Source organism: Protomyctophum bolini (genome assembly GCF_963924005.1).
Source record: "Protomyctophum bolini genome assembly, chromosome: 2".
NCBI classification, from domain to species: Eukaryota; Metazoa; Chordata; class Actinopteri; order Myctophiformes; family Myctophidae; genus Protomyctophum; species Protomyctophum bolini.
Window position 1 is genome coordinate 1,992,327 of NC_137863.1, and position 12,500 is coordinate 2,004,826.

Genomic DNA, 12,500 nt, shown 5'->3' on the forward strand with positions numbered 1-12,500 from the left:
TGTTCTGTTGGGGGAGAGCGGGGGAGAGGAGGGGGGGGGGGGGGGGGGGAAGAACAGCTCCAGTTCATTTTCAATGGAAGTCACAAGTAACCTGACGCTGCCAGATCCAAAAAGCTTGCTACACAAATTTGTTTCACAGCTTATTTGGATCTGGGATCGCGGAAGCAAATTCGATGACGGGGCTGTTCCTTTTTTCAAGATACATGGTAGATGATTGGATGGGAGCGTCTGTCTATCACCGTGTGGGCGTGCAAACACAACCAATCACATCGACGTGTCTATATACCGTCACATCCGCATCCCGCCCTTTAGCTCACGCTGATTAGTTCGGTACGAAGCAGATCTGACTCAGGGCTCAACTCCGTCAGAGATCCCAGATGAGTGTTGTGTTGGGGAATATGTTTCCGCAATACCGCCCTCATCTGGCAGCGTCAGGTTAAGTCACAAGCGGGGTTTGACGAAACATGTAGCCTTGTTAGATGGGGGGGGGGTGGCAGAACACAGCCATCAAAACAAAGGCTGTTTCATCAAACCATGTGGCTTCTATTGAGATTGAATGGGAGCTGTTCCCCCCTCTCCCCCCCCCCATGCAGAACACAGACCAAAACATGAGTTTCTAATGTGTGACTGCAGCCTTTAATACACATCAGCTCTGTTTACAAACTGTCTTTATTCAAGTGGTCTTATGTGTTTTATTGTATACGTGTACTTAGATGTTGTCCCCGCATCCATCCGTGCCTTTAAAATCCATTTGGACGGGAACCCCTTTTGGTGTTATAGCATTATGTTATATGCTTTATCTAGATCTACAAGCTCATAGCGCGCCACTCGGTGGTGCTTGTAGATCTGCTATTTTTGAAAAGCTGTGCAAATGTGGCACAAATCTTTCAATATATATATTTCAGAGCGAACATTTTTAACTAAATTATTAGCTTCTGGGAGGAGGGGGGGGGGGTCCCTGGAACGACATATTTTGAGGTCTGCCTGCCTGCCTGCCTGCCTGCCTGCCTGCCTGCCTGCCTGCCCTGCCTGCCTTGCCTCCCTCCCTGCCTGCCTGCCTGCCCTGCCTGCCTTGCCTGCCTGCCTGTCTGCCTGCCTGCCTGCCTGCCTGCCTGCCTGCCTGCCTGCCTGCCTGCCTGCCTGCTTGCCTGGCTGCCTGCCTGCCTGCCTGCCTGGCTGCCTGCCTGCCTGGCCGCCTGCCTGCCTGCCTGCCTGGCTGCCTGCCTGCCTTCCTGTCTGCCTGCCTGCCTGCCTGGGCCGCCTGGTTGCCTGCCTTCCTGGCTGCCTGCCTTCCTGTCTGCCTGCCTGCCTGCCTGGCCGCCTGCCTGCCTGCCTTCCTGTCTGCCTGGTTGCCTGCCTTCCTGGCTGCCTACCGTAATGTGAATTCCATTGGAGGCAGGCGCAGGCAGGCAGGCAGCAGCAGCAGCGACTGAGCAGAATAACATGATGTTAGAGCGTGCGAGGCATGCGGGTCCATCTGCACAGGAACTGTCCCTTTCAGCACCACGGGCCGGTCCACAGCGCTCCGACAGACAGCCCGTGTTGTACCGCCACCCTGTACCAGGCCAAGGTTGTTCCATTAGGATGGCGGGGCAGGCGGGCGGCTGCGCGCGCGCGTGTGTGTGTGTGTGTGTGTGTGTGTGGGTGGGTGGGGGGGGGGGTAATTTATCCCCCTGAAGCATTGCTACATCACTTCTTACCAATAATCTCTCCCCACACGTGAAGGGGAGAGAGAGAGAGAGAGAGAGAGAGAGAGAGAGAGAGGTGATGATGCTGTGGGAGGCTGTCAAGGTGTCCTCGAACACAGACATCGACCAGTGACGTGCATCACTGAGAGAGAGAGAGAGAGAGAGAGAGAGGAGGGGGGGGGGGGTGAAGTGAATTTCGCGAGTCATCAAGGAGCCCCGCTGTCACTCATTACAATTTGGACCAATCGTCTCGCGCCGTTCGGCAGGCTCGTCCCCCCCACCACCCACCCCCGTCAGTCCCGCCCCCCTCCTTGAGCTGTCCTCTCTGTGCGCGCGCGTGGGTCCCCCCCCCCCCCCCCCCCCCCCCCCCCCCCCCCCCCGCCCCGCCCCCCACCCACAGCCCCCCCCAGGTCGCGAGGAGGAGGAGGAGGAGGGGGAGGAGAGAGGAGGGGGAGGGATGAGGCGCGCGGAGGGGAAATGGCTGCCGAAAACAAGCCGGAAGGTAAGAGGAGAGAGAATTAAGGCTTTTTAGTAGTGTTTTGAACGGCGCTTTGACTGTTCGGTCGGCGCCGCCCGGCCCCGGTGCTCTGTACTGTCTGGACCGGCACCGGACGGGGGTTCCGGGCCGAGAGGACGGGATTCATGGAGGTGGGATACGGAGGAGGAGGACGAGGCCACGGGCGAGGAGGTAGAGAGAGAGAGAGAGAGAGAGAGAGATGCGGGGAGAGGAGAGAGGAGGCACGGGGGGCTTTCCCTTGACTAGCCCTCTGTCCGGCGAAAACACGGTGGATCATGAGGATGATGGTGGTGGTGATGCCTGCGACCTAAAGCAGCGACTACATCGCGCGTGTGTGTGTGTGTGTGTGGAAATGCTATAAACGGAGAAAAAAGCGACCTCCTAAATGGAAGCGGAGTTGTTCCTATATTATATCTGTCATTGATTGGCCTGCGTGTGTGCGTGCGTGTGTGCGTGTGTGTGTGTGTGTGTGTGCGTAGCTGCTCGTGCATAATTACGTGCGTGTCTGTGTTGTTGGGGGGGACGGGGGACGGGGGACGGGGACGGTGTTTTTCTCCGTCGCGTGCGTGTCACCCTTTAGAGCGGAAAGCTTTATAATGCTACTAAGCATTTAGCATAAATAAAACGAGAGAGAGAGAGAGAGGGGGAGAGAGAGAGAGAGAGAGGGGGGAGAGAGACAGAGAGAGACAGAGAGAGAGAGGGGGGGGGGGGGGAGGATGGATGTGAGTGGTCGTTCCGCTGAAGGAATTCAGATGCTCGCTCTCTCTCTCTCTCTCTCTCTCTCTCTCTCTCTCTCTCTCTCTAAGCAGAAAACAGCACAGAATTCTAGGTATCCTAATATGTTACTGTATACAGTACAGGCTATAAGGTTCTGTGGGATGTTGTGTTTTCTCGGGGGGGGGGGGGGGGGGGGGGTCTTGTTGTCTAGTATACAGAGGGATGCCTGCATGTGATTGATACGAGGCTGATGTGTGCACTGTGCTTATTGTTGTTGCTAAGGCAGTGAAGGTGAGCATTCAGGCAGCTTCTGTCTGTGTGTGTACGGTATAGGCAGCTTCTGTCTGTGTGTGTACGTTATAGGCAGCTTCTGCCTGTGTGTACACGGTAGGCAGCTTCTGTCTGTGTGTGTACGGTAGGCAGCTTCTGTCTGTGTGTGTACGGTAGGCAGCTTCTGTCTGTGTGTGTACGGTATAGGCAGCTTCTGCCTGTGTGTACACGGTAGGCAGCTTCTGTCTGTGTGTGTACGGTATAGGCAGCTTCTGTCTGTGTGTGTACGGTATAGGCAGCTTCTGTCTGTATACGGTAGGCAGGCAGCTTCTGTCTGTGTATACACGGTAGGCAGCTTCTGTCTGTGTGTGTGTGTATACGGTAGGCAGCTTCTGTCTGTGTGTGTGTGTGTATACGGTAGGCAGCTTCTGTCTGTGTGTACGGTAGACAGCTTCTGTCTGTGTGTGTACGTTATAGGCAGCTTCTGTCTGTATACGGTAGGCAGGCAGCTTCAGTCTGTGTATACACGGTAGGCAGCTTCTGTCTGTGTGATGTGTGTGTGTATACGGTAGGCAGCTTCTGTCTGTGTGTGTACGGTATAGGCAGCTTCTGTCTGTGTATGCACGGTAGGCAGCTTCTGTCTGTGTGTGTACGGTATAGGCAGCTTCTATCTGTGTATACATGGTAGGCAGCTTCTGTCTGTGTTATAGCTTCTGTCTGTGTGTACGGTAGGTAGGCAGCTTCTGTCTGTGTATATGGTAGGTAGGTAGCTTCTGTCTGTGTGTTTACGGTAGGCAGCTTCTGTCTGTGTATACACGGTAGGCAGCTTCTGTCTGTGTGTACACGGTAGGTAGCTTCTGTCTGTGTATGGTAGGTAGGCAGCTTCTGTCTGTGTGTACACGGTAGGTAGCTTCTGTCTGTGTGTACGGTAGGTAGGCAGCTTCTGTCTGTGTATATGGTAGGTAGGTAGCTTCTGTCTGTGTGTTTACGGTAGGCAGCTTCTGTCTGTGTATATGGTAGGTAGGCAGCTTCTGTCTGTGTGTGTATTAAAGTAGGCAGCTTCTGTCTGTGTGTGTATACGGTAGGCAGCTTCTGTCTGTGTGTCTGTATATGGTAGGCAGGCAGCTTCTGTCTGTGTGTGTATACGGTAGGCAGCTTCTGTCTGTGTGTATACGGTAGGTAGGTAGCTTCTGTCTGTGTGTATATGGTAGGCAGGCAGCTTATGTCTGTGTGTATATGGTAGGTAGGTAGCTTCTGTCTGTGTGTCTGTATATGGTAGGCAGGCAGCTTCTGTCTGTGTGTCTGTATGGTAGGCAGGCAGCTTATGTCTGTGTGTCTGTATAATTATGGTAGGTAGGCAGCTTCTGTCTGTGTGTCTGTATGGTAGGCAGGCAGCTTATGTCTGTGTGTCTGTATGGTAGGTAGGTAGCTTCTGTCTGTCTGTCTGTGTAAACGGCAGGCAGCTTCTGTCTGTGTGTCTGTATGGTAGGTAGGTAGCTTCTGTCTGTGTGTATATGGTAGGCAGGCAGCTTATGTCTGTGTGTATATGGTAGGTAGCTTCTGTCTGTGTGTCTGTATGGTAGGCAGCTTCTGTCTGTGTGTCTGTATGGTAGCTTCTGTCTGTGTGTCTGTATGGTAGCTTCTGTCTGTGTGTCTGTATGGTAGCTTCTGTCTGTGTGTCTGTATGGTAGCTTCTGTCTGTGTGTCTGTATGGTAGCTTCTGTCTGTGTGTCTGTATGGTAGCTTCTGTCTGTGTGTCTGTATGGTAGGCCTGCAGCCTGAGCAGCTCTGTGGTTGTGATGGAATCAGTGTGCAGAGATGCATCTGATGAGGGATTGAGCAGCACTCCATGGGAGCCGAGAGAGAGAGAGAGAGAGAGGAGAGAGAGAGAGAGAGAGAGAGAGAGAGAGAGAGAGAGAGAGAGAGAGAGAGAGAGAGAGAGAGAGAGAGAGAGAGAGAGAGAGCTCTGTTTACACCTGAGAGAGAGAGAGAGAGAGAGAGAGAGAGAGAGAGCCTTTAGAACGGCCTTCTCCTTGTGTTATTTGTTATGCTATTAGCCACTGTATTGTATTGTGTTATTTGTTATGCTATTAGCCACTGTATTGTATTGTGTTATTTGTTATGCTATTAGCCACTGTATTGTCAGTCACGTTGTGCCATAATCATATTTTATTGCTCGTGAAATGTAAATAAGTTGTTGGTCTAAATGCTAAAGGAGATTCCATTACTTGCTACAGCCTCTATATATTATCTTGTGATGTGTTTTGAAATCAACCATTGTTAACCCGATGAGAACCGATTCTACAAATATCTTCTAAATCATGACAGTTTTCTATGTCTATGTCAGATCTGCAAGCTCGTAGCGCGTCACGAGTGCCGCGCTATACGAGCTTGTAGATCTGCTATTCTTCCTATAGCGGGAAAGGGTTGCTGTCCTGAATGCAGGGCTGTCATAAAGGCCGCCGTACAGCGGCCGCTAAGAGTCTTCATAATGCCACAGCGTGTTAGCCATGTGGTGAGCGGAGTGCCTCAGGGCTCTGTACCGTACTGTACTGTACTGGTGTATGTTCTGTTTCATGTGACGTGGGAACAGGTTCCGCTGAAAACAGCATGCAGTGAGCTTGTCCATCTGCGGTTTTGATTGGTTGGTTGTGTGAAGTGAGGGACGCTAATATATTAAAGTCGGAGGGGAAAGGAACTGGTTGGAATAACGTGTTCCTTTCCACACGCTACGTCCAACCAGGGAAACTCCCCCCTGTCAGGTGTAAAGGAGCAACTTGGACACTCAGGCATGAAGGAAGCATGAGTTCAAGTCCGTTGCTCTCCCCTTGTCCAACATATATGGGGACTAGGTTGGTCTCCCCTTGTCCCCCATATATGGGGACTAGGTTTGGTCTCCCCATGTCCCCCATATATGGGGACTAGGTTGGTCTCCCCATGTCCCCCATATATGGGGACTAGGTTGGTCTCCCCATGTCCCCCATATATGGGGACTAGGTTGGTCTCCCCTTGTCCCCCATATATGGGGACTAGGTTGGTCTCCCCATGTCCCCCATATATGGGGACTAGGTTGGTCTCCCCTTGTCCCCCATATATGGGGACTAGGTTGGTCTCCCCATGTCCCCCATATATGGGGACTAGGTTGGTGGAGGGTGTGTAGAGCCCAGGATCACATTTTAGATAATTGACACAGGGGTGAAATATGGGTTACAAAATTGTGGGATAAAAAAATATATAATAGACTTTAATATATATATATATATATATATATATATATTAAAGTCTAACTCATGTTGATTGGGTGATGTAAAACAAACGGTGCAACAACACAAACATTAAATGCCATTAGCAATAAAGAGACGATATGACGTAAACGACACATTATGATCGTTCCCTTCATTGTGGCGTTTACAAAACAAACATTGAACTAAAGACAAACATTAAACCTGTGTATATTTAGGAGGGGCTATAGCGCCCCCTCAAAAACAAAATCACAGCCGATGGGTGAATTGAGGAGGGGCGCTCTTGGCTCTTATCGTCATCATTTGCTCACAGACACGTATGACGTGAATTCTCCGTTCATTGTCAATGGAATTTAATGTTTGTGTTAGCACAAATTAGCCGATTTCCTCGTCCACATATACCCGGTATGTCGTAAATTCTCCATGCGACGCACACGCAGATTAGACACGCCAACGGACCGGCATGCGGACATGCGCTCTCCATTCATTGTCAATGGAATTTATACTTACTTAAAGGAGAATTCCATGCTAGAATGCTTTCTTATCTTTCTTACCTTTATTTGTAGTCGTTACGTCCCACCAAAGAGGTCCAGGTGTTATTTTGTGGAAAAACTCCTTATTGGCTAATTTCCCCCTACCATAAGCCCTCAATTAATTGCATTGCATTGAATGGGAATTGAATGGGGGCTATGGGTGTTGTGCTAGTTCGCTTATTTCCATCGAAAGAAGTAGTAAAGTGTGCAGCTTGGGATATTATTTACATTATGAAGAGAGGATATATACAAATAAATTATAATTTTCAGCGATGGAAATAAGCGAATTAGCACAACACCCCATAGCCCCATTCAATTCCCATTCAATTCAATGCAATTCATTTAGGGCTTATGGTAGGGGAAACAGCCAATAAGGAGCTTTTGCACAAAATAACACGTGGACCTCTTTGGTGGGGACGTAACAACTACAAAGAAAGGTAAGAAAGCCTTTTAGTGTGGAATTCTCCTTCAACTTAATTTATATCCCATGACTTTGCAACCTATATTTTTTCACCCAGTGTCAATTTTCTAATGTAATCCTGGGCGCTACACTTCCTCTTGAAAACCTTACTTTGACTGGAGGTCTATGGGGGCCGTGTGTATAAATCCTGGTGCTGGGGGTGACCGGGGCATTGCCTATAGCAACCGGACCAATGTTCTATGGGGTCGTGTGCATAACTCCTGGTGCTGGGGGTGACCAAGGCATTTCCTATATAGCAACCGGACCAATGTTCTATGGGGCCGTGTGTATAAATCCTGGTGCTGGGGGTGACCGAGGCATTGCCTATAGCAACGCTCCTAGAGGCAGTGTGAGACAGTGCAACGCTCCCCCCTAGAGGCAGTGTGAGACAGTGCAACGCTCCCCCCTAGAGGCAGTGTGAGACAGTGCAACGCTCCCCCCTAGAGGCAGTGTGAGACAGTGCAACGCTCCCCCCTAGAGGCAGTGTGAGACAGTGCAACGCTCCCCCCTAGAGGCAGTGTGAGACAGTGCAACGCTCCCCCCTAGAGGCAGTGTGAGACAGTGCAACGCTCCCCCCTAGAGGCAGTGTGAGACAGTGCAACGCTCCCCCCTAGAGGCAGTGTGAGACAGTGCAACGCTCCCCCCTAGAGGCAGTGTGAGACAGTGCAACGCTCCCCCCTAGAGGCAGTGTGAGACAGTGCAACGCTCCCCCCTAGAGGCAGTGTGAGACAGTGCAACGCTCCCCCCTAGAGGCAGTGTGAGACAGTGCAACGCTCCCCCCTAGAGGCAGTGTGAGACAGTGCAACGCTCCCCCCTAGAGGCAGTGTGAGACAGTGCAAGGGCTAAACAGCCTGTACTTGTAAACAATGTCTCAGAAAACATGTAGTCCGGCAGCCGACATGAGGCTTCTTTTGTTTAAAGTGGGACATTTGGTATATAGTTTTTTTTATTGGCCTAAAATATTGTCTATTATACATACATTCATGAATCCACTTTGCTGACCTGTGGTCAGACTTGCTGTTAGTATTGGGCAATTTCTTTAACAGGGGGTCTCTTGTGACCCTACCATTAACATCATAATGGCAAAAATGTCAAACTTTCCTTTTGCTTTAAGTAGTTTATGTGACATGTCAAACTAGAGGCTTTTCATGATTCTGAATCCATTCTTTAAGTAGTTTATGTGACATGTCAAACTAGAGGCTTTTCATGATTCTGAATCCATTCTTTAAGTAGTTTATGTGACATGTCAAACTAGAGGCTTTTCATGATTCTGAATCCATTCTTTAAGTAGTTTATGTGACATGTCAAACTAGAGGCTTTTCATGATTCTGAATCCATTCTTTAAGTAGTTTATGTGACATGTCAAACTAGAGGGTTTTCATGATTCTGAATCCATTCTTTAAGTTTTATGTGACATGTCAAACTAGAGGCTTTTCATGATTCTGAATCCATTCCAGGCATTAGTTTTGCACAAAATACACTCCTATAGCCGTTGTTGGCGTGTCTTTTGTGCAAAACTAATGCTTATGATAGCGTGTAGGCACCCTCACAAAAACATGCAGTAATCCTGGTCTCTAAACTATACCTCCCCCTGGCCATGCTTTTTGTTTTGTGTGCTGACCATATAAGGAGTTCCTCCCTGTCCCCAGTTAACCCCTGGGGGTCAAAAAAAACCCTTGCTCTTTGGCCACTCAGAATAGCCAAATGGCATTGACCACGCCTCCAGGTCTTTAGTTTACTCAAGTTAGGGAATAAGACCTGGTACTTAAGACACGCAAAATACAGCCCACAATGTCATTTACAGCTAAACATTGCTCTCAAAAAAATGCTTTTGAAAACATTTGAGCGAGAAACAGACAAAGCAGTAAAACCCGGAAATGGATTCTATATTTGATCAACTCACTTCCTTGTTTTCCGACAGTGCTCCAGCCCTGCAGCTCATGGCCCAGACGCAGCCATGAGCGCCAACTTATGGAATACTTTTTATTTTGTTGTGTTTTGGGTCAATGTATTAATTCATGTTAGGTACTGTATATAGCCATGTACTAAGTGGGATAATATCTGGCTAGGACGGTGGTCATTGTCGCATGCACTGTCCCAGCAAACTGTGCCTGATTTGCTGGGACCAGATCACATGGTGTGTATATGTATAACTAGCTCTCAATGATGACGTAAGAAAGATGTGGATTAAAGGACCCAATGCCAGAGTGTAATTGGTTTTCGATGGTGACGTAATGACGATATGTTTTAGTGTTGGGAGGATTATTAAAGGTAATGATACTGTGTATACATGTATGTAATCTGGCACCACTGCCGTATCAGGCACAGTTTGCTGGGACGGTGCATACGCATCAAAAGTTATAACGGTCGAAAGTACTTGCGCGCTCTGCTTGCGCACTAGTTGGCCATTTTATCAACAACAACTTTGCTGGTTTACGTGGCCGGCTAGGACTTGGGGTTAGGGTTAGAGCTAGGGTTATAGGGTTAGTTGCGAACGCAGTGATTGCGAACGCAGTGAGCACTTACTATGAGACCTAGCAGATCATGTGTGTGTCTGTCTGTCTGTCTGTCCGTGTGTCCCCCTTTGTGCCCATATATGGAGCTGAGTGATTTGCTGCTTTGGGGACTCCTTATATGGTTATGGCTGAGTCATGGTGACATGAGTGTGATGGCTGCTTTTGGGGGACTCCTTATAATGGTTATGGCTAAGTTAAAAACTTAACTTAAAAATAACTTAACTTAAAAAAAGAATAACTTAAAAATAAATCTTAAAAAACCCCAAATATGTACGAGCTGCGTTCGCTTCCCGCGTTTGCGCGTCTTACTGGTAGTCGGACAACGCACCAAACGTTATGTCGGGACAATGGCTGACAACCATTGGTTGCCGTTTCGTGGTTGGACAAAAATCCTTTCTCTTCATCCACTACCATTAAAATAACAGGTTTTTCAGTTGCTTCGTATTGATATTCTGTGCGTTCAATTCTTATTTTAAACTTTGTGTCAGTAAAAAAGGAACATCACAGGTGCAGCACTGTGACTGCAGCATGACATTATTATTATTATTATTATTTTTCTCCCAAAAAATATGTTTTAGCGAATTCAACCCACTGCACGCCGCGCATTTTCTAACGTGGTCGCTGATTTATTTTTGTGCTGACAGTGGCTGATAGGAATAGGATCAATATTTTTGGCATATCCAGTGTTGATTTGTGTTGATCCGGCTGTTATTGGACGCGCTGCCATTCGCTAGTTCCGCAAACAATAATCACGTGGCATGCTGTGTTGTTTTTGGCAGAAAATTTCTATTTTAGTTTTAGTCATAGTCTCTTGAATAGTTTTCACTTAGTTTTAGTCACATTTTAGTCGCCTGGAATGTTCTAGTGTTTTAGTCTAGTTTTAGTCGACTAAATGTCATACGATTTTAGTCGACTATAAATCTACGGTTGATTTAGTCGACTAAAATGTGTTTTGACAGGCCTTGATGTCGTTGTAATGACATATTTTACACTTTGGTTGCATGCTGAAAATAGCAGATATATATAATCTCACAGTGAGATTGTATATCTGCTATTTTCAGCATGCAACCCAGCAAAAAACTGGATCTCTTGTCCACTATAGTACCTTCCTAGTCTAGTTTTTATTTGTTGACGAAATTGTCAGTATATTTAGTCTTAGTTTTAGTCATCATAGATTAGTTTTTATTTAGTTTTTATTTAGTTTTAGTCAGTGAAAAAAGGTAGTCGACGAACATTTTTCGTCTTAGTTTTAGTCGACGAAAACAACACTGGTGGCATGCAGCCCAAAAAGCACATGTCACGTGACACGGTTTGGCTGGTGAACTAAATCGGGGGAAAAAAACGCCACACAAGACCATAGATATTATAGCGTCTACGTTTATATGTCTATGGCACAAGCTTAGTCAGCATGTTTGGGTGAGCGAGGCACACACACGCAGGCACACACAGACACACGCACACACACACACACACACACACACACACACACACACACACACACACACACCCACCCACCCACACTCAACTCGTAGCCACAGGCAGTGGGGAGGCCATGAGTGGAGTGTCCCGTTGCGTGAGAGGAGCAGAAGTGGAGATGAGAGAGAGAGATGAGGGCCTGATGTTGTGGCAGTTTTACACACTCTAAACGCGTTGAGGAATCAGGAGGCAAAAGCAAGGTCTCTTTGTTGATCTTTATTTTACGTGCACAACAACAGTATACACGGATGCTGCAAGCACACGGGCGGGTCTCCAGGCAGGCATAACGATACAACACAGAGGTACAGTTTATATACAGTGTTAGTCCCACCCATAACGATACAACACAGAGGTACAGTTTATATACAGTGTTCATGGTCAGTGTAGTCCATTCATTGTATATACAGTGGTCATGGTCAGTGTAGTCCATTCATTGTATATACAGTGGTCATGGTCAGTGTAGTCCATTCATTGTATATACAGTGGTCATGGTCATTGTAGTCCATTCATTGTATACAGTGGTCATGGTCAGTGTAGTCCATTCATTGTATATACAGTGGTCATGGTCAGTGTAGTCCATTCATTGTATACAGTGGTCATGGTTATTGTAGTCCATTCATTGTATACAGTGGTCATGGTCATTGTAGTCCATTCATTGTATATACAGTGGTCATGGTCATTGTAGTCCATTCATTGTATATACAGTGGTCATGGTCATTGTAGTCCATTCATTGTATATAGTGGTCATGGTCAGTGTAGTCCATTCATTGTATATAGCGGTCATGGTCATTGTAGTCCATTCATTGTATATACAGTGTTCATGGTCAGTGTAGTCCATTCATTGTATGCAGTGGTCATGGTCAGTGTAGTCCATTCATTGTATATACAGTGGTCATGGTCAGTGTAGTCCATTCATTGTATATACAGTGGTCATGGTCAGTGTAGTCCATTCATTGTATACAGTGGTCATGGTCATTGTAGTCCATTCATTGTATATACAGTGGTCATGGTCATTGTAGTCCATTCATTGTATACAGTGGTCATGGTCAGTGTAGTCCATTCATTGTATACAGTGGTCATG

At 47.6% G+C, this 12,500-nt stretch overlaps 1 pseudogene across 1 annotated transcript in view; it reads left to right on the forward strand.

The window, feature by feature from the left end:
• The first annotated feature begins 2,165 nt into the window (after positions 1-2,165).
• Positions 2,166-12,500, forward strand: part of LOC308326098 (calmodulin-binding transcription activator 1-like) — a 120,215-nt pseudogene continuing 109,880 nt past the window's right edge. Inside the window, exon 1 of the transcript in view lies at positions 2,166-2,190. The product of the transcript in view is annotated as a calmodulin-binding transcription activator 1-like (transcript). The remainder of the gene's footprint in view (positions 2,191-12,500) is intronic.